At 40.1% G+C, this 27,409-nt stretch overlaps 1 long non-coding RNA gene across 1 annotated transcript in view; it reads left to right on the plus strand.

Annotated features, from left to right (window-relative positions):
* Nucleotides 1–27,409, plus strand: part of LOC139798053 (uncharacterized) — a 145,813-nt gene that overhangs the window by 12,185 nt on the left and 106,219 nt on the right. Inside the window, exons 2-3 of the long non-coding RNA XR_011726689.1 lie at nt 10,371–10,396; nt 18,970–19,111. This is a non-coding gene — a long non-coding RNA (uncharacterized lncRNA). The remainder of the gene's footprint in view (nt 1–10,370; nt 10,397–18,969; nt 19,112–27,409) is intronic.

The following is a 27,409-nucleotide window of genomic DNA, read 5'->3' on the forward strand; positions in this document are numbered from 1 at the left end:
ACACCTTCACTTGCTAGGTAGGTATTTAATGCTGTTATTCAATTATAAGCCAGACAGTAGGACAAGTGCTTTTCATCTTAAATGTAGTATCCATGATTGATGAATGTATTTCAAGTGCCTATTAAAGCCAAGTCACAACGTCGTGGCAATTTTCTCACATAGCACCATGGCTCATTTGACAGTAAACCTTTGACTGTGGAAAGTTGTAGTGTAGGATTAAGCCTGGTTTGCACACAGCTTAAGGGGATAGTCCAGTAATAAAGCAATGCTGCCACTATTCTAGGGTGTGTGCCTCAAAAGAAGGAAGACGTGATCTCAAAGAATGGGGCCATGCCTGCTGCTTGTTTTCCACCTCAGATTCTGCATGGAGAGATAGCAATAGCAGTGCAACAATTTAAGTATACACAGGCCAGAAAAACAAGAAGCCATTTTCCTGTGATAAATGGAGCACTTTCAGAGCTGTGAAATAACCAGTGCTTAACTTTGCTTTACTCAGGTAGGACAAGCAAGAAGCTTTTACTAGGTACCCTATCGTATTGATTTGAAAAGCAAACAAACCAACCCAAACAGCACAAAGAACCTCCAAACACTTAAATGATTTAATTCTATCTAATCTTAGATAATTAAATCTCTATAAATGATGAAAAGAGGTAATCAAGTTGTTTTTTTACAGGCTCCCAGAAAGAGAAGGGAAAGCTGCAGATTTCTACTGATGTTTGGTTGGTTTTGTTTCTGCAGGCTTTTTGGTTTTTTAAAGGCATATGAATAGAATTTTCTCTTAAACACAAAACCAGGTTTCAGCATATTGTTTTTTTTTTCTGGCGAGTTCTCCCTCCCTACAGAACTGGACTCCTTCATTCACTGGAAACCTTTTCAATTGCCCTATTTCAGCCAGCCCTATTCACCAGCTTTTCCATCATGTGTAGGTAGGAGAGTACTCCTGTGCCAGTGAGAGACTTCCATAAGCTCTGGAGAGGCCTGATGTCCCAGGGAGTCTATTTTGCTCTTACAGAAGCTGCAAGTGTTAAGGAATGATCATCAGAGAGACTTTTAAAACGGCCACTTTGTTACAGCCTCCGTTCTTTGAATGACACCTGGTAACACATTGTGCTTTTGTAATTTTGCTGTCAAAACGGATGGTAGCTTAAGGATAGTATATCTCATGGAAATAGATTGCATATCTCACTGTAGAAGCAGTTAGTCACCGAAATGCACTCTGGCACTTGGTGTAAAGACTGTAATTATTTGACTGGTGGCCAGCCTAGGTAGCACTTGGGAGCCATAAATAGTATTTAGAGGTTGCTGTAAAAGCTTTTTAATTTGTTACACCAGAGTTCATTTACATTGTGTGCCATATGTCATGGCAAAAGCACCCTCTCTTTGTAGAACACTACGCACAACACAATATGTTATAAACACTTTTTAATGGCCTCCAGAGTAGCTGTAGATAGCTCATCCAGGAGGCTGCTTAAAGATGAATCTGTTACATGACTAGAAATCCGAGGTCACTTCATTTTAGCTAATGAAATGGCTCAAGATTCACTCTACATTTCAGATGAGAGCATGGCCCACCAGCAGTTTAATCTCAGTCACGTGAAGTCATTTGTTACAGACTAATGCAGGAGTTGTGACCAGACTTGAAGATCGCATCCTCTGAAGCAGAGGAGAAAACCCTCAGCTCTGGATGGGGGAAGTCTCTGAGTGAGCCTGAGCCCTCTGTAGTGCAGCTGGTGTGAAACAAGACAAATGCAACTCCAGTTGGGTGCTGGGGAGAGCTGATCAGCACGTATAAGGTAATTAGTTGTTGTTCAAGACTGCATGAATGTGCTCCATAATTCGGTCACTTCAGTTCAAGAAGCTGAAATGGGGAGAAGGGCAAAGAGAAACTACCACAGAATGGAGTGTGTGTTTTCAGGAGAAGATGAAAAGAGCTTAGCTGGCTTAGGCTGCAAATTGAAGGCTGAGAGAAGATAGGATTATTCTAAATAAATGCATCAGAGAGGATTAAGTGTGAGGGAGGAAGAAGAACTACATAAAATGAAGGACAATGAGAGTAGAAAAAAAATCTTAGGCACAGCACATTAGCGAAATTTGTCTGGCAATTGAATGATTAGAGGAGTAATTACCACTGCCCCCCAAGATGCTGATAATACAAATGAGATGGTAAATTTAGAGTATGCACTAACCTGATAAAACTCTGGTGGCACAGTGATGGTAAACACCTAAGTAACATGGAATTTGAAATAGCCCTTCCTTTATAGAGCAAACACGGATGATTATGCTTTTCTTCCAAAGGACAATGGAATTTACTGGGGAACTCAGGGCTACTCAGGGTGTATTTCACCTGCCTGCATCATCTCAAGCCAGCTGATGGAAGTAAGAGTTAGAGACTTCACTCTGGAAATCTGATCTAAATTGGTTCTCTTTTTTTAAAGATCTCATATTGGTTTTGTGGTTTATATAATTTTTTTATTTTTTATTTTTCCCCCTTTCTGTTCAGTTATTTCCAAACTTTTACTGGCAGGAACAATCTTTTATGTATTGGTGCAGGGCCCAGGCTTGGTTGGGGGTTACTATAATGACAATAAGCATTCTTCTTTGCTGTCAATATATTTCTAGGTGAACGAATTTGTCTCCATTTTTGTTAAATGACTCTCATTCTCAAGTCACCTTGATTTTCAGAAAATTGGTAACTTTCTGGAGCACTGAGGGTAGAAAGAAACATTGTTCTTATAAAGTCAATATTTCTTTCTCAGTGTAATTCTGTTGTGGCCTTTGTTACAGACAAAAATATTCTGTTTGGCCCTGCCAAATAAGGTATCAGAGGGCTACAAAAGAAAATTATAACCACTTTACATGGAATCACATCCCTCCATGAGCTTTAGAGTTTTGAGGTTCTTGCAAATGAATTGCAATCTGATTTATGAAGTGTGTAAAGACACTCTATGTCTCAGACAATCATAAAATCGATTCCTGAAGTCAGGCTGCTATGTCAGGATGGATATTCTGGTCTGAATGCCTTTTGCTTAGTGTTTCAGCTTTGCTGTCCCTACTCAGCCTAAAATTTGTGTGTTGGCTGCATTCTTTTAAGAAATGGTAAGAATATCATTCTCATTTGCCACCTTTGGCCCTAGGCAGTATCTCTATGCAAAAAGAACTGGATATTGTCACTGGAGAAGCTATCTCCCAGTTTCACATGGCTTTCTGCTACTCTACAGTCTCATACATTGCCTAAATCTCCCCCTTAGAGGGACAGCCTGTTTGCAGTTCCAGAGATGAGTAGGAGGCAGCAAAGCAAAGGCTGTTGCTGTCAGCCTTGGTGTCTTCCAATGGCTGGAGCTGGTCCTGTGTATCACTCATCCTCTATCAAAGTGTGCCTGGTGTAACCATTAGAGCTTTGTGTTCAGATTATTTCTCAAAAATCCAATTTACAGGGTGGCAGAATGAGGATTTGTAACACAATGCCTTGCAAGGACTGACTGTGGCATCAAAGGTAGAAGTGGCTCTGATCATGCCAGCATATTAACCAATTTATGCTTGTAAAACTTCCCTCCCTGTAGAAAAGGCTTTTGTTGAAATGCAGACTCCTTCCAGGGATGTGTGGCTTTCTTTCTTCCAAGGAAGGGATAGAATTAACTGCCACCAGCTCTTACCCATGCTGTGCTTCTCACAGCACTTGGAAGGAACTTGTTAGATGCACATAACTTACCATGCTCATCCCATGTTAAACTCATCAATTGCTAAATCCACCTTTTCAGTCTGGGGCTGAAGCCAGAGGAGTGAGTCAGTCATGTGGAGCAGGTGTGGCTTCCCGATTTCATTAATTTTGATAATTGCAGCTCTTCTTCAACAGCATCAATCTCTTCTGTGGCTCATGCAGTTAAGTCCCTGGTTTATAAATCCAATTCCTGGGGCTCTTGAATGATCAATTTTAAGAATTCTTTATGTTCCCTCATGCATGTTGACTCTGTCCAACTGCCCACTCGACAAATCAAGTCCAATTTCAGTTAAAATCAGCTTTGGGAGACATGATGAAGTTTGAATGCCAAAGGCTGGCAAGGAATTACAGTAGTTCCCAATTTTACTCTGATTCTTTCCTTCTCCAAAACCCTCAGTGTTGTAGAACTGCAAGCAAGATCAGCTTGAAAGAGATTTTGGTTGTGTAAGGAAGGAACATGCAATTTGTAAAAGTAAATAAATAATTACTGGGGGAATATGAGTGTTAGGCTGATTAACAGTGGTGAGAAGAGAACGTTGCAGGAACAGCATAATCAGGGGCTTAGTACTTTCAGTTCAGGTTTACAGATCACCAGATAACAACCTCAAGTTTTGTATTGGGAACAGGAACACCTTTTTCTTTTGGTTTCTCTGAACAAATTCTGCAGTCCTCAAAATTCACAGGCATGCAGACTTGGATTTCTTTCTTTTCTTGGATTTCTTTTCTTTTTTTTTCCCAAATACCGATTAAGTCCTGAAATGCTATACTTAACCAAAGCTTTCACATCTGTAAAGTAGAATCCTGAGCTAAAAATCCCATAGAGTCAACAGCTGAAATCTAGTTGTTGAAGTCAAAAGATTTGTGTTTGTATAACCCAAATGTGTTTGTGTATGTTCCATCAGAAAATATAAAAGGATAGTATGACTCTGTGAAACTTTTGAAGTCTTTGTGCCTTGAATCCCTATCCCTGTGCCTCCAGATCCCTATACAAACCTATTAATTCTAAAAATGTATATTTTTTCACTTCCTGTGTTTAATTTTGGACTGTTTTCTTGATATCTTTGCATGGTTTGCAAATCTCCTTTGTGGTTTTTATTCAGAGATATGCTTGCATAATCTGTGTGCTTGCTATCAGGAAATCTGTCACATAAATATAATTCCCGGGTTTATTTGGGGAAATTTAAAAATAAGAAAAAAGGCAATAGATACATGGAGTATTTTTTTTACTTTTAGTGAAGTCTTTCAGTCACATTAATATTTTATCTATTTTAGGTTATTATGTCATGATATAAGCAGTGACACAGACATTTCAGAATTCAGACTTTATCTTTATTCTTTTTAAATGTGAATCTTGCAGTCTCTCTTAAAACACACAGTTATAACCAGAGGAGCTTTAATCTGTAAAACCAAGTAACAGACCCAGGAATATTTTGACCATTATGGTTAGCTATTCCCAGAAAAAAAAAAAAAAAAAAAAGAAAAAAGACAAGGAATTAACTGTCAGCTGTCTCTTTGCTAAGTGTCTAATTTCCAAGCTGGTGATTTTACTGGTAAGCACAATGTTCAGAAGTCTGGAGCCCTGCTTTCTGCAAGAAGCCCTCCTTCTCCAATTCCATGGATCAAATTCCACATGTACTGACTCCAGCTGCAGCAGTCCCATCACAGCATGCTGGGTGCTGCCTGTCAGGCCATAGGAGAATTCCCACTGACTCCAGCAGCTTTGCTGGGCCACTGGGGTCTGATCCAGGCAAATGCTGAGCAGTGAGGTCTGGAGAACTGCACCCTAATAGTGAGAAATAACAAATGCTCTCAGATGCTTGATCAGGTAATGTGCAGCTTGGGGGTGATTTCACAAATGGAGGCCAAGGCCTTTTGCAGGCAACATGACAGGAAGAGAGATAATGTAATGTGGCAGATTTTATGTGGAGGAGAATTGGGGTCATTGGGTATGTCCATGTATAATGCAACCTTATGTCATAATTCGGATGCTGGATAGAAGCTGTTGAGAAGGATTAGCTACTGATCCATACATTTTATATTTCTGTTTAAGGTAAAGCCTCATGATAGAGGGCTATTTTTATTGTTTATTTTTATAAAGGCCCTTTAAAGCTTTAATTTCCTTTGTAGATGTCTCTGCTTTAAGTCTTTATCTCTGTTTAGATGAAAGGAAAGATTTATAGAAGGTGGTCTGGCTTTAGAAGTGAGCCTATAAAGCAGGATCTGTAGGATCTGCAGAATTGAACCATAATTTCCATGATTCATTGTGGCACTAGACCTAAGGGGAGTTACGTTGCTCATTTTCAGGGAAAAGTGGAGAAATCTCATTTTTCAAATATATGTAGGTGATTGTGTGTGCCTTCTTTTTAAATAGTGAAATTCCCCATAAAAACTGGGCACTGCCACTGATATATTTCCTAAAAAACATACTTGTCTATTGATAGACAGATATGACTAAAAGATGTCACCTGCTAAAATCCTGGGTACAGAAACAGAGAGATGTGAAATAATCCTTTAGAAGGAAATGGACTAAATGCCAGAATGGACATGAGTCATCTTTGAGAGAGGAGACAGCATCAGGTTACATTCAGTTCTTCAGTTCCTTTCTCTCACTGGTTATTTCAAATCTTCAAGATGGTGATTAGGAACATAAGGCTTGGGTATCAATCTGTTTCAAAATTGTGACAGGGAAAATAAAATTATCAATTAGGATCAAAGATAGATTTTTCATCTGACACACAAACTGGAGAAAATACAAAGGCACAAAAGCCCTCTGATCAGAGTCTTTAAAGTTTAAGGTGTGTATGAAAATTGGTCTGGGTTCTCCTAGCTAAAGAAAAATTGCTACTTCTCTCTCTGCTTTTCTTGGTCTCAGCAAATCTCCCAGTTAATTCACAAGTTAGATTGGTCAGATTTAACAGTTTTATACTTGCCTAGCCCTTTGCCATTCTCATGGTATTTCAGTGGAGATGAAAGTCTTTGAAGAACACCTCTGCAAAGCTCAGAAAACACTTATTTCAGGACTTTTAGCCTGGAAATTATCTTCCTCCCATTGTTGACAAAAATGAAAGAAGAAAAACCCAGAAATAATGTGAACACATCAGATCACTGCCAGGTTCCCAGAAGATTAGATAGTTTTTGCTTTCCTGTGGCAAGTAGGCCCAGAGGCCCATGGATGAAAATAAGACATATCACTCCCTTTTCTTATGGATGATTTGGCTGTAAGGGAATTAAAGTTTTATGTATATTATGGTATATGTTCCCTTTGAGAGATTGCATAGGTATGGTTGGGCAAAGTCACTGTCTAGAAAGAGTCCTTCTTGTCAACTCCATTGAAGCAAGTCTTAGGAATACAAACACACCACAAGACTCTTCCACTGCAAAAACCACTCTCAGAAACAAAGCTGTGACAAATAATCTTACGTGCCATGTAAATTTCACCACGTACAACAACTAATTAGAAGATGCAAGACTTCAGAATTGAGAAAAAAAAAAAACATATAAAAAATCTTGTCAATTTATTGCATTTGTACCTCTCAGTGTCTCCAGTTCAGAAAACAGAACATCATTCATATTTACGAAGAGTAATTTGTATCAGTGAATAATTATCCTGTGTAAAATTAATTCTGTCAGTGCATAAGTAAGATATTCAAAGGGAAAATGAAACATTTGCAACAGATAAACGCACGCTGCATTTTCTGAACAATTTTGGGTCCTTTTGCAAGATGATGGCACCCAGCTTGAACATGCTGGTGCTATTCAGGGAGAGTCTGGTCTTTTGCCTCTCATCCCACACTGCAGGGGCTCACCTAATCTGGAATCTTGAGCTATAAAGCCACTAATTGATTTTCCTGTGGATAAAAGTCCAAGGTTCAGCTGTTCCCAATGCAAGCCTTTCCCCTTTCCTCATTCCTCTTTAAAATCACTTGGCATACAGATTTCTCTTGGGTCATTCTCCTTTAGGATAAGCAGGCTGGGAGATTCTGGATCTGTGGAAAGGCCAATTTTAAGAATAAGCAAGCAGATGCACTTCCAGTTTTGCATCTTCTCTTCCCCCTGCTGCTAGTGTAATACCCATGTCCTGCCATGAACACAGTTTCCAAGCAGTACTGCTATTAATAGTGCTTTCCAGCAGACTCACTCATTTCCCCAGTCTGGTCATTATGGGCACTCAGTGACCTTTAGCAGACAAAAACCTGAGGCAGTGCTGAATGAATTCACTTCCTACAATCAAAGCAAATTCAGAGGAATAATTGTTGCATTAAGCCACAACCAATTTTTTAATGACAAATCTCCCTTTTAATTTTTTTTTATTTTTAAATTTTTATAATTATTATTATTACACCCAATGACACCAATGAGAAAGGTGTTCTGTTTTGAGTTAACAGTTCATATTTTTTGAACTTCTCACCTGGATCCCAAAAGATGCAGGAAAAGGTCCACTAAATTTGTTGCATTTTTAACATGAGTTATATTTTATCTTTATCTAAGTAATGTAGTTGGCCCTGAAGAGATAAGCATTTATACCAGACTCTGTATGAAGTTACTAATTTGGGGATACCCTCTGTGTGTTGTGAATGCTATGAAAAGGGGTGACTCCTGCTGTGGGTTACTGTACAGTAAAGTGTGCAAGGTGAATTGATGAGTATGATGCAGCTTCCTTACCTGCTGCATTACAAGGTAATCTGCATAATTTTTTTCTTCTGCAAGGTGCCCTTCCCCTCAGCTGGCAACCCAAGGTGTCTGTGCCCAGCCAGGACAACGAGTGTCCTGAGGGTCTGGCTGCTGATAGCTGTAGTTACTTGTGGTCTAGGGAGTTTCATGTTTGCTGATTTCTCCTTTGACAGGAATAAGTTGCATACAATTTGCCATCTCCAAACCATTTTTAGTAGCAAGCAATTAAAGGTAAAAATAGAGAAGGCATTAATTTCATTTTAACACAATGACTATTTAAACAGTTACTATATTTAGCATTACAAAATAAGAGGAGAGTATTTTATAAGTACCTAAACTTTAGCTTAACACTGAGACATTCACTGTCTGATTCATTCATTTTAAAAATTAACAAGATATTTATATCACTGTCTGTTTTCCTTTGCATGGCCTCCAAAGAACAGGCTGTTGTCACAGGGACAAACCTATGTTCTATATATATCTGTTTTCCTCTGGGATTCCATTCAAATCAGATTTCTCTTTCTCTGCTTAGGGATATATACAACGGAGTTACTTAATTACTAGAATCAAAATACTAATTGTCATACTGCCCTAACAGAATAATGGTTACCAGTTTGTAAATGCTACTGATGCCCCTTGTTTGTTGACAGATATTAAACAAAAACCTTTACTGAATACAAATGCAAAGCCAATTGATTTTTGTAGCCAAATGGACTGTAATTGGGTAACTGACCCATACTGAATGCCATGCTGTGTGTAGGGGACTTAGAGCTCCTGTAGCTGGGCAGGGGATTTTTGGAATAAAATACAGTGAGAAAATGTTGATTTATTAAGGCTATTTATGAATCTGAATATGTTTAGAGAACTTTCTTTAGGAAAAGATTCTTTCAGCTCCAGGATAGGGTCTTACACTTGTGGTTATTCCAGATCAATTCTACCACAGATATTCTCACTCTCTGAATAAATAGATATTCACTGAAGGAGAGAAAAAAATGCTTCAGGATTTCTGCAGCCTTATGGCAGTGACTGGACATGCTCTCTGTGTCGTCATATGAAAGACTACAACAACAACAAATCTCTTTGAAGGAAGAGGAATTCAGATGCCCCAGCTTTGGCCATCTTGTGAAAATGCCTTTTTTTCCTTTGCAGGTTGTGTTACACCTCCAGAAACATATTCAGAGTAGGAGCCCGTGTTGCTTGCTGAACTTCCTGCCTGCTGGAGGTGCCTCTATCCCCAGTGACTAGAGACAGCTTTGATTAACCTGCTCACTTAAGTTCCTAAAGTCAGATGGATTCAATCTTCTTTTTATACAGCACCTACTGAGGGAGAGCATGAGGCTCAGATCTACAGAGAGAATTTGATATCTAACTTTCTTGTTTAAAAAGACAAGCTCATTTATAGCAGTAGGAGCAGGGCACAGAGATATCTCTGGATCTTCAAATGTACTAGATAGTGCTAACATCAGAGCAAAGGAAAATCTCCTCTCTCCTTAGATTTTTTTCTTAATCTATGAACTGTCTTTATCATGTGAATGTAAATTCATTTTGGAAATGTATGTTCCTTCTCATTTCTATTTCTCATTGAAAAGCTAAAACATCAGGCTGTCTGTTTTGTCTGACTTCCACAGATACCTTCTAGGTGCTGCTGCAGCTTGCTGACCTTCTTTATTAGCACTGTGTTTGTCTGGACCTCCTCATGGCTTTCTTCTTTGCCTAATAACAGGTTGGAAATACACAAGCCAGCAGGACCCTTCCTGCCTTGCAGACTCATGTGTGTGGCTGTCTGCTGCCAATGCACCTGCAATTACCCGTGGCTTATGCACTAACAGAGAAAAGCTGTCTGGGATTATTAGTTCAGGCATTGCTTTCCCTCCTGTACTAATATAAATGTAGGTGTTGCATTTAAGGCCCTGAAGCTCTGCTGGCAATTCTTGTTTTGGGAAATAATGCATTTGATTGTTTGTTTTTGCTGTTCTACCAGGAATGGTGGTGATGTCAGTTATCAGAGTAGGTAATTAAATTGCTGCCACCTCTACAGAAATATTGAATTCTGAAGAAGTGAGTTGGGTTACTCTTACTGTTTACAGCAAGAAAGAAAAATACAGAGACTCTGACTCTGTTACCCTTGTCAGCAAGGAGTGCCTCAGTGAGGCAGGAGAAGGCCCTGCTTCCAAGGTAATGGGTTTCCCTACCAAATGCAGCTGTTGCTAGTGGAAAGTGAGGAATGGATTTCCTAATACAGATACTTGTGCTTCTAAAATATTATTTTCATCTATCATGAATAGGGATTTGGCAGAAAGTGTTCTGTGAAATCAAACTTTCACCCATAAAAACTTCAAAATATTCTGTTTTGGTAAAATGGAGACATTAGATTTTTGTGTCAGCTTTATGTGACAAAAATCCATAAATGTGTATAATTACCTAAGCACAGAGAGGTTGTTTTATATAACATGAAAAAATGTTTTGGAAATCGTAAAAATAAGGTTTTATAGCACTTCTAAAATTATGGTTTTTAAGAAATTGGAATTGCTTCTAAAACATTTTGCCAGGAGAAACACTGAATGTTTTTTATTATGTAACCAATAATGGAAGTTTCTGCCTTTTACTCCAACTAGTAGCAAGCTATGTAGACAGGATGAAAAACATTCCCAAAGCAAGACTAGAAACTTTTGTTAATGAAGAAACTATGTTAAAATACCAAGAATTTTAGTCCACCATCACCACGATAAAATTTTTTCTTTCATCTCATCCCTGATAAGGCATTTATCTTCCTGGTAGAAGCTTTTCTAATATATTCCCCTTCTGTTGTAGACTGCTCCAAACCAAAATTGAATAGATACACAAGAGGAAGATGTGGGGCAGCTCAGATCCCAGGCTCAGACTTTGCAGCTGGCTTTGCAGTGGTTAGAAGCAATAGACTTAGGGCTTAACACCCAGAATGTTGGAAATATTGTGATTTCAGTGAAAGCTCATCCCTAGTTCTTCTTTGATGTCAGCTTCACTCAGAATTCTGTCTCTTCTTTTGATTATTTCAGTGCTCAGAGTTCAGAGACTCCTTGCAGAATCATCAGTCACCAAAGCTGGTTAAAGCTTTGGGCTATAGTAGCTGTTAATTTTACTAGTAGAAGCAACCATAAATCACCAGGAAGAACAATGCTTAAAAAAACCAGACTGCATCAGCATCTATCATTAGTTCTGCTACATCACCAAATGAGCAGCTAACCCGAGCTCCCTAGGATAGATTAATCATACTGTTAACAGGTTCCCATGGCACCATCCCACAGCAACCAGTCTCTACCCCTTGTATCCTACACAAAATATCACCTGCTCTTCCCTTATCTTCATGCTAATGTCCAAGTGTTTAGCACACCAAAATCTTTGGAACAAAGAGGGACACCACCAGCATCAGGGCTGCTTTTCAAGTGCCCAGGCAATCAGTGCTGGTTTGTTTCAGTGTGAATTGGATTGGAAGAAAAGAGAAAGTCCTTTCTCCTGGGCAATCAGCACTGCTAAAGCCATCATGGGCTGCCTGCTAGTGAATCTGAGACTGTCCTGTCCATTCCCATTCTCCAAACATTTATATGAAATTGGGGCCATGTCGCATCTGGCCATTTAGAGGATATGCAATAAACTAAACCATTTCCCTTGCAAATGACAGATGGGATTAGGGAGGAGGGACTGCTTAAGATCACAAAGAGCTTTCCATTAATATACTTACATCTTATTGATGCTAGAGCTAAAGCTCTAGCTTGAAGCAGAGGGAAGGCTGTTCCTGAATTATTAGGGAAACAATATGGAGGGAATAAGTGATTTTTACCTTAAAGAAAAAAGTACAAATTTAATAAATTTTTGAATCCTTACAAATAGGGAGAGTTGAATGGTCTCTTGAAAGAAATTAAGGATGCTGGAAAATGCTCAGGTATACTCATGTTGCCATTGAGATAAACAGACATAGAAGACAAAAGTTGATGGATCGCTTACTCACTTAATTGAGAAGAGAGGCTCCGCAAAGCCATGGGTCCTAAGTCTCTATGGACTGATGCTGATGGGAAGCAAGTGAATAACTAATTTAGCATCAAGGTAGCAATGCCTGTTTACATGGTGTGAAAGCACATCTATATCATAGAGTCACAGAATCATAGAATTGGCTGGGTTGGAAAGGACCTCAGAGATCATCAAGTCCAGCCCTTGATCCACTCCCGCTGCAGTTCCCAGCCCATGGCACTGAGTGCCACATCCAGGCTCTTTTTAAATATCTCCAGGGACGGAGAATCCACCACTTCCCTGGGCAGCCCATTCCAATGCTTGATCACCCTCTCTGTAAAGAAATTCTTCCTAATGTCCAACTTAAACCTCCCCCGGCACAACTTGAGACCGTGCCCTCTTGTCTTGCTGAGAGTTGCCTGGGAAAAGAGACCAACCCCCCCCTGGCTCCAACCTCCTTTCAGGGAGTTGTAGAGAGTGATGAGGTCTCCTCTGAGCCTCCTCTTCTCCAGGCTGAACAGCCCCAGCTCCCTCAGCCTCTCCTCATAGGATCTGTGCTTGAGTCCCTTCACCAGCCCAGTTGCCTCCTTTGGACCTGCTCCAGGACCTCAATATCCTTCCTAAACTGAGGGGCCCAGAACTGGACACAGGACTCGAGCTGTGGGGGAAGTGTGGATCAGCTGGAAGGCAGGAGGGCTCTGCAGAGGGACCTGGACAGACTGGAGAGTTGGGCTGATTCCAATGGGATGAGGTTCAACAAGGCCAAGTGCCGGGTTGTAGGCAGCAGGTGGCAGCACCGGCTGAGCTCATTACTCGGCAGGTCCTGCCACCTGCTGCCTACACCGGGTCCTGCACTTTGGCCACAACAACCCCATGGGGAGCTCCAGGCTGGGCACAGAGTGGTTGGAGAGCAGCCAGACAGAGAGGGACCTGGGAGTCTGGATTGACAGGAAGCTGAACATGAGCCAACAGTGTGCCCAGGTAGCCAAGAAGGCCAATGGCATCCTGGCCTGTATCAGGAGGTCCAGGGAAGGGATTCTGCCCCTGTACTCAGCACTTGATCTCTGTGTCACTGGAGAGGGAAGAGTGTCAGCCCAGTGCTTGGAAAGCTTACACCATGGACATAGGGACTTAGGACCCTCTATTTCAACTAGATTGCTTCTCTGTGAAAGTCAAAATATGACACTTCACCTGTCAAGGGATAGGCTCAGCTGGTGTTAGCCAGGCCTCCACTTGCTCACCTCCCTCACACCATGGGACAGGGAAGAGCAAACCCACCTTAAAGTTTGTTAATTGAGTAAAGGACAGGAAGGTTTGCATTCCTCAGTTACGGCAACATGAAAAAAACAGGTTCAACTTGCAAAAGAAAAAACCTAATCTACAAGGAGAAAATAAGGAACAGGGCCAGACCTTAATACCTTCTCTCTCCACCCCTCTCTTCTTCCCGGGCCCAAATTGCTTCACTGCTGCTTCCCCCTCAGGGCACAGGGGACGGGCAGGGGGGTTTAGGGTCAGTTCCCCACATGGTGTTTCTGCTGCTCTCTCCTCCTCAGGGGGAGGACTCCTCACATTCTTCCCTTGCTCCAGTGCAGGGTCCCTCTCATGGGAGAGAGTCCTTCCTGAAACCCTCTGACATAAGTCCCTCTCTGAGGTGCAGTCCCTCAGGAACCCAGCCCGGGCTGCACACAGAGTCACGGCTGCTGCGGTGTCACGTCCTCTGGCACAGGGTCCTCCTTGGCTGCAGATCCACATCTGCCCCTCTCCGTGATCCTGCACAGAAGCTGCTTCACATCTGTCCTCCTGTGACACCTCAGGGGCTACAAATCCACATTTACCCCACTGTGCTCCTTCAGGGACTGCTCCTCCATGCTCCTTCAGGGACTGCTTCACTGTGCTCCTCCATGGGCTGCAGGGGCACAGCTGCCATCTCACCAAGGGCTGAGGGAGATCTCTGCTGGGGCACCTTTCCCCCTCCTTTTTCACTGACCTTGGTGTCTTTGCTCTGGCATTTCTCTCTCACTTAATCCTCTACTCTGCTCTGTGGGTCCTTTTCTTATATTTTTGCAGTTTCATTTTGCATTTCTATAATATGTCACTCACAGAGGCACATCCAGCTTCCCATGTCTGCTCAGCCTTGGGCAGAGGCAGGCAGGGATTGGTACTGGGGGAGCTTCCAGCAGCTTCTCACAGGAGCCAGCCCTATGGCCACCACCAAACACTGTAGAGAGAACCACAAGTCCTCAGGTGTCACCGATAATGAACTGGGAGCTTAGGCCCAGCTGTGCCCAATAATTAGGGCCTGCCCCAGCCGGAAATGGGCGGGGCTGAAGGGCAAGATAAAAGGCATGCTCCCAGAAGCACAAGCAGACAAGAGATGAAGATGCCTGAGGAGAGGGATGGCAAGAGAGCTCCTGAAGAAGAGCCGAGTCCCCAAGAGAAAGGCTCGCCGCAACAAAACACCGCTGCAGTAACCCAAGATATCACCCCGCTGGGAAGTGGTAAGTCACTGTGGATTCAGTGAAATAGGCATTAAGGCATTCATGTGCTGTATCTTGCCAGGAGTTCTCTTGGTCTGGTGATGGTCTGCTTAGCTTTTGCATGGAAGGGTGAAAAAGGATGAACTCTGCTCTTCAAGAGATAGAAAAAGTGTTGGGTTGTTTTGTTTTTTAACAGATCTTGGAGCAATTTTTTTTTTTTTCACACTGAACTAATCTGGATTCTGCAGAAGCAATTCTTCTGGACCTCTCACCCCAAGGCCAGAGTGCAGAGCTGATGGTTGTTTTAGCTAAGGCTTGCAGCCTTGCCCTCAGTAAATATAGTTCAAGTTCAATATGAGTTTTCTCCACTGTAGTCTGCTGGAATGGCAGGACTCCAACTCAGAAAGATGTCTGTATCTTTACAGAAACTTTAATGCTGAATGAATTGGGTTTTAAATAACAGAAATCTGGTATGTCTGGAATAGCTTCTCTTGTGTGTCCACTACGAGGCTGGCATCTTCATGAGTAGGTGATTGAGAGAGCTTGGACATACTATAACGAAGTAATCTCAAACCACATCTTAAATTGAAGACATTCTATTCACGTGTATGTTTTCTCCTGGCAGATGGATTTTGTCACCAAGACAAAAAGAAATATAAAGGTTGTAGGGAAGGCTGAAATGTAAGGAAGAGGGTATGTCACCTATTTACATCCTGTAGGTGGCTTGTCATTAATGTTGCTGCAGTTAAATGGACAGCAAACGGACTGTGGGTCTCAGCTAATGCAACATTTCTTGAAATTTCAGTTTTATGTGAGCAAATGCAGGTTCAAACCATGTGAATCATCTCTGAGTTTTTAGAAAGCAACTTTACTTAACAAAATGAAAGCTAAATTACTTCAGATGGCAAACTGCATCAGGAGAGCTAAATAAAGAAAAAATATTTTTGCAATGACAGTAATATTAGCTGCCACAAACAAAATCTGTCAATAAAAGCACTTTAGAAAGTTAAAAAGCCAGATGAATGAATAAACCTCTCCCTGAATTCAATATTCTCTTGTATAAAATATTAGCACTCGGACTAAAATCACCTCTAGAGTATAGTATTTTTTTCTGTTTTATCAGCAGTCTCTCTCCTCCACCTAGTAAATTCATTTATTTGTTCAAAATTGCAGTTTGTTGCCAGCACTTTCCAATACGCATATCTACGATAATGCACCTTTCATCCACCCCAAATCTCTCATTCCACAGGTTATTGATTTAGCCATACTGCTGTGAAGACAAACAGCCAACTCCTCTGCCTTTCTCTGACTCAAGTGACCAAAGTTTCCCTCACTTGATTAAATCAGCCTCTGATAACGAGGGTGTTGGGGACTACGTTTGCAGGTGTCCAGGCGTGGAGCCTGTGTTGAGGGTCAGTTGCTCCCCAACCTGGGGGCTCACGATGAAGGTTACACTGATGCAAGCTCAGCCTGAGCTGCAGACTTTCTGAGTGGGTAAAAGCCAGTCTTTGTCTATAGACCACAGGAGATAATCACAAAGAACAATTAGAGGCAGGAAAGAGCTCTTCTCCAGCAAATCTGCCTTTTTCTAAACAGCTGAGGTAATGAACCTGAAAACCATGCTGGCTAATAGTCAGCAACATGTGTAATGAAAAACATCCAGAGTTGCTTACAGTTGCTTTTGTGTCCTGTGTTTCTGTTAGGAACACACAAATCCCACCTAAACTACCAGCTCTGTGAAGAGTGAGCAGTCTCCACGACTGTTTTCTATAATAACAATGTAGAGTGATATGTGTGACCTCTCATGTTGCCAGTGACCCTGCCCAGGGCTGTGAGCCAGCCAGCTCATCTCCTTTCTTTAAAAAAACCTCATAAGTTTCATTACCTGGTCTGTGGGAGGTTGCAGGATCTGTATTTTCGTGAGGTTTGGGACCTACTTGGCTAAACAAGGCTTACCCTGCACTTTCTGTCTGCAAGACGTGCTTGAATTTTGAGCTGTTTGACCTATTTGATTGGGAAATTTTGACCCTGCCATCCAGCTAAGAAGCCAGAACGATCCAGGCTTCCTCCACATCCAGAAAGCATTTCTGGGGCTCAGTCTATCAGCACCTAAGTTCAAAGAGAACTCTCAGGATCTCTGTAACAGATACTGTGGCTGCTTCTGTAGGGCATATTTCTTTTTGTGAGCACATCAACCTCTGCTTTTAGTTACAGATTTCTGTGATAAATCTCAGCTTTATAAACTATTAAAATTGCAGAATGAAGTAAGAGCAGAACAGTCCCCAGCTGGTAGCTTTGGCTGTGGTTTGCCTTTCCCACAGACAAACATGTAATCTCAGTGCTTAAAAATTACCTGCAAAATCTTCTGGAGGAAGAAGGAAAAGCAGGGAAGATCAGAGACCGTGGCACTTTGCTTTTTCCTGTTGGTATGACCTGTTTCATAGCTCTTACAAGACAGAACTCCAAAGAAGCTGCATCCAACAGTCCAACTTCTGACAGAATAGGAAGAGCAGTAGCTGGTCCCCTGGCATGTACCAAATGCCCTGGTGCCTGGATTCTTCAGGAGATGTGATACTTTCCCTTCATTTATCAGGACGTCTCCACTCCTGGATCCAATGCCACACCAGCCTATTCCTGCAACAGCTCAGCAAACAAAGGAAAACTGATTGTAGTTCACTTCCAGCTTCCAGATAGTACCCAATCAGTTATTTGTTTGTTTTCCCTGACAAGGACATCTGTTTACCAAAACTCATCTCCAGCTTTAGTGAACATCAAAAGAGATGTCTGTGAGACTGCAGCTGGATTTAGATGCTGGAAGCCCTTCAAATAACTACTTAAATCTCTTTTCCTCTTCTGCATCCCCCATCCTCAAATAGAGATGGGTTCATTTTAAACATATCTACAGCTTTTACAAATGAACTTAGTGTGTCTGACCTAACTTGTGTTTCAGGATCACCTTTGAGGTGAAGTGCAGCATTTACTGTTAAAAAACAAACAAAAAAATAATAAAAAAGCAGAGAATAATATATATCCTGAAATATATACGTGTCCTTCACTAAAGGTAGATATGTGGAGGGGTGGTGAGGGAAGCTGGTAAATTGGGGAGCATTTTTCTTTGTTATTCCTCCTCTCCTAATATCAAGCAGCATACACTCAATCTCAGGCAGATCTGATTTAGGAGTATTGTGCTTTCATGTTCTATGCCTATATGACTGTTTATTTAGTTATGAGTTGATTGATTAGGAAATAAGTGCTTTCCAAGCTGACAGTATAAATAATGAAACTTTATTAGTGATATATGTGACACATTTAACAATGCTAATTTTCTGTGCTGCTCTATGTAATTCACTTGCCTTTTTCAGTAGGCTGTAAACAACAGGTTTGAGGGAAATCGCTAATTTGTTGGCTTTTTGAAAGGCAATGGAAAGGAATTCAGAATTTAGAAATATTTCTAGAGTGCCACCTAGTGGAAAAAAGTGAAGCAACAAGAAACTTAAACTCGTACAGAGTTGGAAAGTAGGTTTTGATACAGACAACTGTCTCTTTATTTTGCTTCACAGCTAAACACAGGCAGTTGATGATAGCTTTTAAGCACTTTCTTGATAATTGCAAAAAATTATTTATTCCTTTTAAATGTATATTCAAATATATTTATGGTAGAATAATAAAAATATATGCCTTCTCTGTCTAAGTTTTTTGAAAAATAACAAATATTTGGCCTCAGCCCAGACTTAAGATTTGATTGAATCCTCTCATGTTCCTATACCTCAAAAGCTGTGTCATTAAATCTTTATTTCATTTTCACTCTTTTAATTAAAATACAGACCTTCACATTTTAAATGATGATATATATATATATATAGATTTAAGACCACTGTTATGGAAAAAGCTTTAAAACAAAAGAGCTTAAAAAAAAATCATATTGATGCCTTATTGCTTCCAGGTGTGGTTTTATCACAGGTAGTGCTTGGTGCTCCTTAGCCAAGCCCCAGCTTCTGTGGCTTTTTGTGCATAGCAGACTGATTGCTGCCTTTAAAGCAGGTTTCTGCTATCACTTAATATCTCATTACACAGGTTGTTTTGAGGGTGTCAAAAAAAACCCAATTATTTTCTTTGCAGGTGTTGCTGCTGCCAGTGTGTCAGCCTAAATAGACCTGGGGCTGCAACCTCCACTGCCCAGGTTGGTGTTGAGAGAATGGAGCAGGACCATGGCTGAGCAATGCTGGAGGGGCCTTTCCAAGAAAGGATCACACCTGGACAGGTATGTGCATCTCTTCTGTTATTTCTGCCTCCTGGGAAGGAGGTTTGGGGATCTTAAAATAACACTTTTTGCTCTTGCAGTTTACTTTATGAGCAAATCCTGTCAAAGGTGCTTTGTTAGAAGTGTCATCTCGCTTTGTTGGTTTGGTAAATAATTACAGCAATAGAAATTCTGAGAAGTGCATTGTGCACTGGGTATTTTGGTGGTAGATGTTTTTGTCTTCCCAGTCAAGAGCAGGAAAATCAAGTCTGCTTCACTATAATTTCTACTGCTTCTTAATTAATGCTCCTCAAATTTTACCTGTAGCATATTGCAGGGACTACAGTGTCACAGAAGAGCTGTAAGGTGAACTTCTTTCACAATGACTGGCTTTGGGATTTAAAAATGTTTTCAGTAAGCATGTCATCTGGGTGGGTTGTGCATCTATCTTTGAGAGAGATATTTTTTTAATCTGTGGTTAAAGTAATATTCACATTATGGGGGCTAAATGTAGTGTATTTTCATGTCCACTTGGTATACAGCACTGTTAAAATTATTGATCTCAGGATGAGGTAACAAGAGGGGAGTGACAAGAAAACTCTGCTCAGAAAAGCAATGTGAAACTAAGACAGGAGGATTTGTTTTTTATTCCTTCTGAATTTTGCATGAGCTGTGAGGGACTCTCAAGACAGCACCACAGTGAGCAATTAGAAGGGAGAAAGAGCAGTGATGATATGGTGAGTGAAATACTGCTTCCTGCACACTTTAATCTAAGCTCCACTTTTGGCCTTCTTGGGTGAAACAAACTGCAAAATTATCTAGAGATTGCCCTTGCAGCCTGCATGTTTGCAAAACTAGAAGAGCAATTAGGCAAAGAAAACATTGAATGGCAGCATGGAATGTCCTCTTTTCAGATGTGCTTCTGAACTCTTGCTGAAAATAAGGGGGAAGAAACGGTGTTGGAAAGCAGAGAGGATGTACTTGGGTGTTTTGGTACTAGGGGAGGCTGTGTTTTCTGATAAGGTCAAAAAAGTAGACTGAGTATTGTCTTCCCAGAAATATATTATCAGCATTACAGGTAGGTATTTTCCTGTACCTAAGAGCTCTTAAATTCTTCTGCAAAGTACATATTAATCATCTCTTTGGAAGCTCAGTGTAGCACATATTTTCCTCTAGAGATATTGCTTCCTGAAAGAGGAGCTCTAGCATAATTACTGTATAACTTTAGGGTTCTCAATACTGTGTAGAGTCAGTTTGAGATATTTGTGTGAAATATGGAGGGATAGAAAGGAACTGGAATGGCAGCCACAAATGGTGCAGACCTGTATCCATGAGATACAGCTGCAAGTATTCAAATAAGCAAGGATCATGATCTTCTGAAAGACACAGGTTGGATCATGACTGATATGCCTGCAGGTGGGCACCATAAATAACTTGCTTGTCACAAGCACAGCTTTCAGAGACAGCAGTAATTGGTAAAGTTGAACTTTTCCTGCATTTTTAAAAATGTTATATTTTACTTCTGCTTTCCCCACTGAGAGTGATGCACTCTGCTGCAGTTTGAAATACAGGTGCATTAGATACTTTTAGGTTGAGGTTTTCAATCAGCTTGTGAGAGAAATGTTTTCAGTTTTCACTCTTATTTGCAAATCACCCTTTCTTGAATCTTGCTATGCTCCTGAAAGGTTTGTGAAGACTGACAGACCGTGGTCTTGTAGAAGCAGGAACTTTATGCTCCTTAAAAAAAAAAAAGACATTTGTAGTTTTAACTTAGTGACAAACAGTTCCTTGAACTCTGGAATATCCTCTGGTGTTTGACTCAAAGAATCTGATATTTTTTCCGTAGAAAAAAACCTGTCCTAAATCATGTCTGGAGATGTCTCCAGTTGATTAGTTGTGGATATTTTTACTCCCTCAGAGCCTAATTTTATTTTACTTATGGGAAGCATTTGTACATACATGTGTAAATGCTCTTGAATTATTTTTGTTTAGTATCTCTTAAATATTTTTATAACTGGTTAAAATAAGTGCGACTACAGTGTGATAAAAAACTTTGCATGTCATTTCTGCATCTTAAACTAACTGAGCAGGACAGAAGATACTTCATATAGAACCAGATGTTCTTACCTTCCCAATTTGCCTCTTAGGTTGCTGTCAGTGCAGGTAAATGCTACCTCACTGTTAAGCTAGGGAGTCCACTTGCATCACTCAGCATATTGCTTCTTATCTCCTGTTTTCTAGCATCCTATTTTCACCTGCTTTTACCATTTTTTTTCCTGTTTCATACTTAGATGGTCAATGTTATATTTAAGAATCTGTTACTGGTTGATGACAGCTATGAAGAATTACATAGTTCAAGGCAAAGCACTGTGAAGTTGATAAAAGTCTTTGCATTGATTTTCATACTTTTCAGTGTCTGTGCTATATATTCATTTCTGTGGACATTGGATCAATCCTCTCATAATGCTCTCCAAGATTAGCCAAAGGTGGAAATAAGGTACCATGGAAGCAAAAGGCTCAAACATAAGCAGCCACAGATGAGAATCTTCTCCTCACAGATGAGTTTACTTGGTTGACCTCTACACAAACACAAATATAAGATGTGACACATTAAGTGTTAATGTGAGAGTTGTATCTTTTTAATTACTCTAGAGTATATCAGAAAATTAGTCTGGTAAATAATTCATTTGTGACTGTAATAAAATATTGATTGCAATTTCTCCAGTAATCCATATTACTTTGATTCTGTACTTTTTTCCACTTTTAATAATTTAAGCAAAATAGTTAAGTGAGCACTTCCCCCTATAACTACCCAAGGATGGAGAAAACAAATTATTGTGGAAACATTTTTTTCCTGTGCCATTTTTCTAATCCAGTTAACTGCACATCAGTCATAACCTCTGGTTTTGTTTTTTAATTTTATTTATTAATATAAATTCAAATGTAAATTGTTTCATGAAGAAAACCTTCCTCTGTACTCTTAAGCCTTCAAAATGACTCTTCATAACATACAGTGTGCTAATTGGCACACAGAAATGTTTCTGAATGGATGCCATGCAAAATAATCCAAATCCCTTTTTATGGAGAATATTTCAGAGAGGGGATGACCTATTTTGGTGAAGCTGGAAGCCTGTAAGAAAACACTGACAGGTAGACAGAAAGGAGGACACAGAAGTTATGGTATCAAAAATCCTGTTCCTTTACCTATTACCTTGCAAGCATGGCTATGCAGTAAGGATAACAGTCAGGATTTCTCATTTATTATCATACTAATCTTTCCAATAATAAGTAATTATTTTTTTTCTGAAAGCTTTGACTAAATATGCCAGCAATTTACCACTACTTGTAACTAGAAAGTATGAGTTCAATCTCAACATGTTTTCAGTAGTACATTAGCACAAAATCTGCTGATGGCTACTAAGTTCTTTTCTTCTAGAAAGTCAGAGTACAGGGTGATTGTACCTGTTCCTCAGTGACAACAATGCAATTGCATGTTAGAAGTACATAATTGTTAAATACAAATATATTCTATACTCAGCTTGATCTTCTAAAATCTGGTTTAAATGACCAGTGGTAGTTCCTTGTGGTCAGTTTCCTTGGAAGTATTGATCTTGCTCTTTATTTTCTCTTAATGCTGAAGAAACCTGATGGAACCTAAAATATTTACAGTAGGAACATCATAAATATGAAAAAAAAAAAAGGACATTAAGTGTACCAAATTCTAACTGGCAAACTTTTGGCACAGTGTTTATGGCACAGTCTTTGTCATCAAACCAGTAATGCCCAATGTAGCAGCTAATTTCTGCCACATGGTGTTTTTTTGACAAATTAGCAAGGGAGTGAACCAGCCAGCATTGCACACTCTCACTAACTTTGCAGCTCTATTAGTTTGAAGTCAGGAGTTCAGAAATGGCCTTGACAAGCATAAGATTCTGTCGTGGGAAGCTCTTCAGTTTTTCTATGTTTAACAGATAAAAATGCCTCTGGAGTTTATCAAACACATACTCAAGATATCACAAGCTGCATCTGGCAGCTGTGAGCTCTGTAGCTCAAGGTGAGTGGGACACTACTTGTTAAGTACATTGGGTTATCAGCACATGCAACACCCACTGTTTTTGAACAGAGGAGGAAAATTGAAAAGGAGGGCCCTTCTCGAGCTGCCTCCAGCCCCACTGGGGTCTCATTCCTCTGTCTACTCAGCAATTTTCAGGCTGAGTGCTGGAGAGAGCTCCTGAGGATGTGGCTGTGAGCACTGAGACCCTTTCAGGGTTGGTTGGCACCGTGGAAAGCCAGGTCACCCCTGGGGCTCCAAGCTCTGGATTGCCTTTCTCCCCTGCCATCCACTTCAGATAGTGTGAAAGCCTGGTAATACAGGCTCCAAAAACCCACTTTGCTGCCTCAGGTTGTGAGAACTATCCTAATGCCAGAAAAAATGAGCAGAGAGCAACAGCTGGCTGACAAGTGGCCTCTCTTCTGGTGTCAGCAGAAATTGAGGGTAGGAGAGAAGATGGGACTGAAAATTTCTGGAACACAGAGTTGAATAATAACCAGGGAATGATCCTTCTCAAAGTGGGAAAGAGCAAGATTAATGTGCATTTTACAGAGAGATAGCACTTTTGTAATTACTCTTAAGTTATTAGAAGTCCCTAATTTAAAATACAGATAATTTACTGTAAATCTTTCAAGTGACTGCTATATTTTCAGTAACTCGTGGCTGTAAATTTAATAGCTGTAGGAAAAATTCAGTGTGTGTAGAATCACATTCTTCTCAAGTCTTCTTTCCAATAGCCATTCTTTCAGGACTTGGAAACACATTTCTTTGGGTAAGAATTCTATCTGTATAATTTTGAATTATCCAAGATAAGCCTGGGGGATAACGTTAAAAGCCAAGTTTGATGAGGTTGGTTCTTAACTTCCTTGTCATTTGGCTACCAGGGACATAGATTCTTTAGATGGCTTTAAGTCTGACAGCCCATATTCCTAGTAAATCCAGAATTAGTAACTCTGTGTTCACAGAGATCTCAAACTAATTTTTGTCAGAGGCTTTTGAAAATGTAGGTTACACAAACTCATCTGTGGTTCAATAGCTTTGCTGTCTCCTCCTATAACTGAGATTTTCATTCTTACCAAGCCAATTCTCCACTGCATTCCTCCTACTACAATATATTCTCCTTCACTTTCAGCCAGGCATTTGCAGTGAATGGGAGAGAAGGTGAAATTTTCATGCATTGCAGAAATAGCTTGAGATGGTATAAGTTACTCAGATGTCAAAGCCATAGTAAGTCGAACAAAAAGAGTGGTATGATTATCTGGGAATATTCAAGGAAATGTAGGGAAAATCACAAGCTGAGATCCTATCAGCATCGAGAAAAGTGAGGTAATCCTACAGCTGGGATTTAAAAAAAAAAAAAAAGACAGTAAAGAGTACAGCTGTAACATTGCTTGAGGAATTATTTCAGGTTTTACTGTTAAGAAATGATCTGATCTTTAGACTTCTTTCATATGCCAGTAGTATAAATTCTGCTGCTCACAGAGGCAAGACCAAAAAGTCGTCATGGTATCAGCTGAGATCCCTACACACAAACTTGAATCCTCAGGTCTTGGAGAAGGACTGCCCTGATGTGAACTATTTACATAAAATTTGACCTCTGGAAGGATCACATCTGCATTCCTTTGGTGCTGCAGCACATGTACAAGCCAGAACAGTGGAGCAGCTGACACCAGGTAGTCTCTCAGGAAGGAGTGAAAGGAAAAAAAAAAGGTCAAAAAGGGTTTCACATGAGTACATTGAGCCCATAGTAGGCGGCACAATTCTGGATCACGTGAATCCTATTGAGTTGTGCTCAAGTGAAAGGCCAGGGAGTGTGGAGAGGTGGGTGGCATTGAGGCCTCCAACACTGTCTGAGGTCACTGAGCTGACAGAGTTTGCTGACAGAGATGGCAATCTTGATGAATTAACACACATGCCCTAAAAGCTTTACCTATAGATCTTCGGGTCACAGCCAAAAGTACTAGTAGAACTCTCTTGTGACCCAGTCTTAGCCTTTTTCACCTTTCTGCACCATTGAGGAGTTTCACTTTTGCTGATCGTTTTCTTCTGGCAAATCAGTTCATACACAGAAGGAGAACTAAACACATCCAGGGGCTTTTATCCCACTGGGATCCCAGAACCGTAGGTGGATTTCAGATAAAGCCACACTATTCTCTGTGGGATGGGTATAGCTTTGAGGTGAAGATGACTTCTAGTCCGGTTCATGCAGTTTTGCTTTGTCCTACTGGGGTTTAATTAGCTTTGCAGAAATGCAAATAGTGAAACTGCAAGCCTGAGATGGTTGCTTGATAAACCTTTGGGATGCTGGGATTCAGTAACTGGAATGACCCAGTGACATGACAGCAATTTTCTTTGTTAGAAAAAGACAGCCATAGTATTCTCAACTTGTAAAACTGAGTTGCTTTTTAGAATATCTCTCTAGTTAATACCAAAGTGCAAATTGATGTTAACTGTGATAAATAAGATAGCAAGTACTGATGAAAATCTGATTGCAAATGAGCGATTTGTGTAGCAAATAAGAATTAGATACCCCAAGGTGTTAACCAAATAAGAATCAGGAAACACTTGGGAAATTAATTTGTTAAATAGACAAAATAAAGCATTCAAGGCATGCTGGTTCCTGGAAGTTTCTTCTGCTTTCCCAATCATGAAGCCATAGGATGAACATTATAAGTAAAGGGAATAGAGAGCCCATTTCTTTTGCATTGACTTTGTTTACAGGAAACTTTTTAATTTTAGAAATAACCTGTGTCTGAATTTCCTCAACAAGCCTGTGGTTCTTGTAATGACCTCAGGCAGGTGTGTTCGTTCAGGCATTACTTAACATCAACCCCACACCTGTAGCTGCTTCCACAGAGTTTCCACTTATCTTACACAATGTAGTTTAAAATAATTGTCACATTTTAACACCTGTGAAACTCTTCACAAACACAATTGTTCTCGGTTAGAGATTTAATTACCTGAATTGATTGGTTTGTTGTTTTTGGTTTTTGGTTTTTTTGGTTTTGGTTTTAGGTTTGTTTTTGGTAAATGTATTTTTTCATTATTATTAGCTTTGTCCTGTTTATGCTATGACTATTTTGAACTCTCTGGAGTACCTGTCTTGTGCTGTTATTTGTACCTCTAAATAGCAGAATCCTATCATCTTGGTAGTTAAGCAAAAACCTATGTCCTACTGCTGCAAGCACTGAATGTGTTTGGAATCAGACCATGACCTCCCCAAACAGGCTGCAATTCTGAGGACAAGGCAGAAACAAAATTAAACCCCTGTTGGATTATTTGCATGAAAACCTGGACTAACTGCTCCTGGCAATACGTACAAACCTCCTGAGTCCCACTTCAACCTTTCATGTGTTCTTCCATCTTGCATCTGAAGTTGCCCTTTGTCAGGAATCTTTGTTCTTTAAACAAAAGCTGGGAGGAGTTTACTTGACAAAGAAGGCAAGTTGTTAGGTTTAATTTGTGGTTTAATTTGTAGTTTCCCATTCTTTTCTTCTTCTCCTTTTAGTTAATAGTATATAAAAATTGTTTTAGAGCATCTAACTGAATGCAATGCTTTGTATAGTGCTGTAATTACTTTGATCTAAGTGTCTAAAAACATAGTCAATCTGTCTTTTACGTGTTTTAAATGCAAGTGAAGTACTTATTTCTCCAGCAAATCTTCTGTTCCTCTAACAGAAACTGATTTTAAAATAAGGAGAGGAGGAAAAAAAAAAAGTCATTGATATTCTTACACGGTGTCTGCAAAGTATTGTAAAAATAATTTTCAGCTAATCAAAGACATGGTTAGCAGTACTTGGGCTTCAGGGATTACACACTCAGGCCTTACATGGAGCCCTCATATCTGTATGTCTGAATCTTTCCAAGAGGTCAGGATCTGCTATTTGGTACAACAGACTCTTACTTTCTGATCATGCTTATACTGAGAGCTGCTTTACAAGGTAATTCAGTCCTTTCCATACCACAGTTCTCTCACTACTAGAGCATTCAGGGTGTTGAGGGAAGTTAGGGATGGATAAACAGTAAAATTAATTTAATCCCATGTGATACCTGGCAGATGTTGATCAGCAGGTAGGCAACCCAAATTTAATAGAGTGTCTTTTTTTTTTTCCTCTTTTAATGTTCTAAATGGTAAGATTATGTATTCCCTAAGCCACCAAAAGTAATTTTGAGAGTTGTTTCTTTTCTTTTATGCTGGGATCAAGGAGAATATTTCAAAGCAAGGGCAATCAGTTCATTGATAAACTCAGCATAATTGTGGCAGGAAA

This window comes from Heliangelus exortis, chromosome 7, assembly GCF_036169615.1.
Source record: "Heliangelus exortis chromosome 7, bHelExo1.hap1, whole genome shotgun sequence".
Taxonomy (NCBI): Eukaryota; Metazoa; Chordata; class Aves; order Apodiformes; family Trochilidae; genus Heliangelus; species Heliangelus exortis.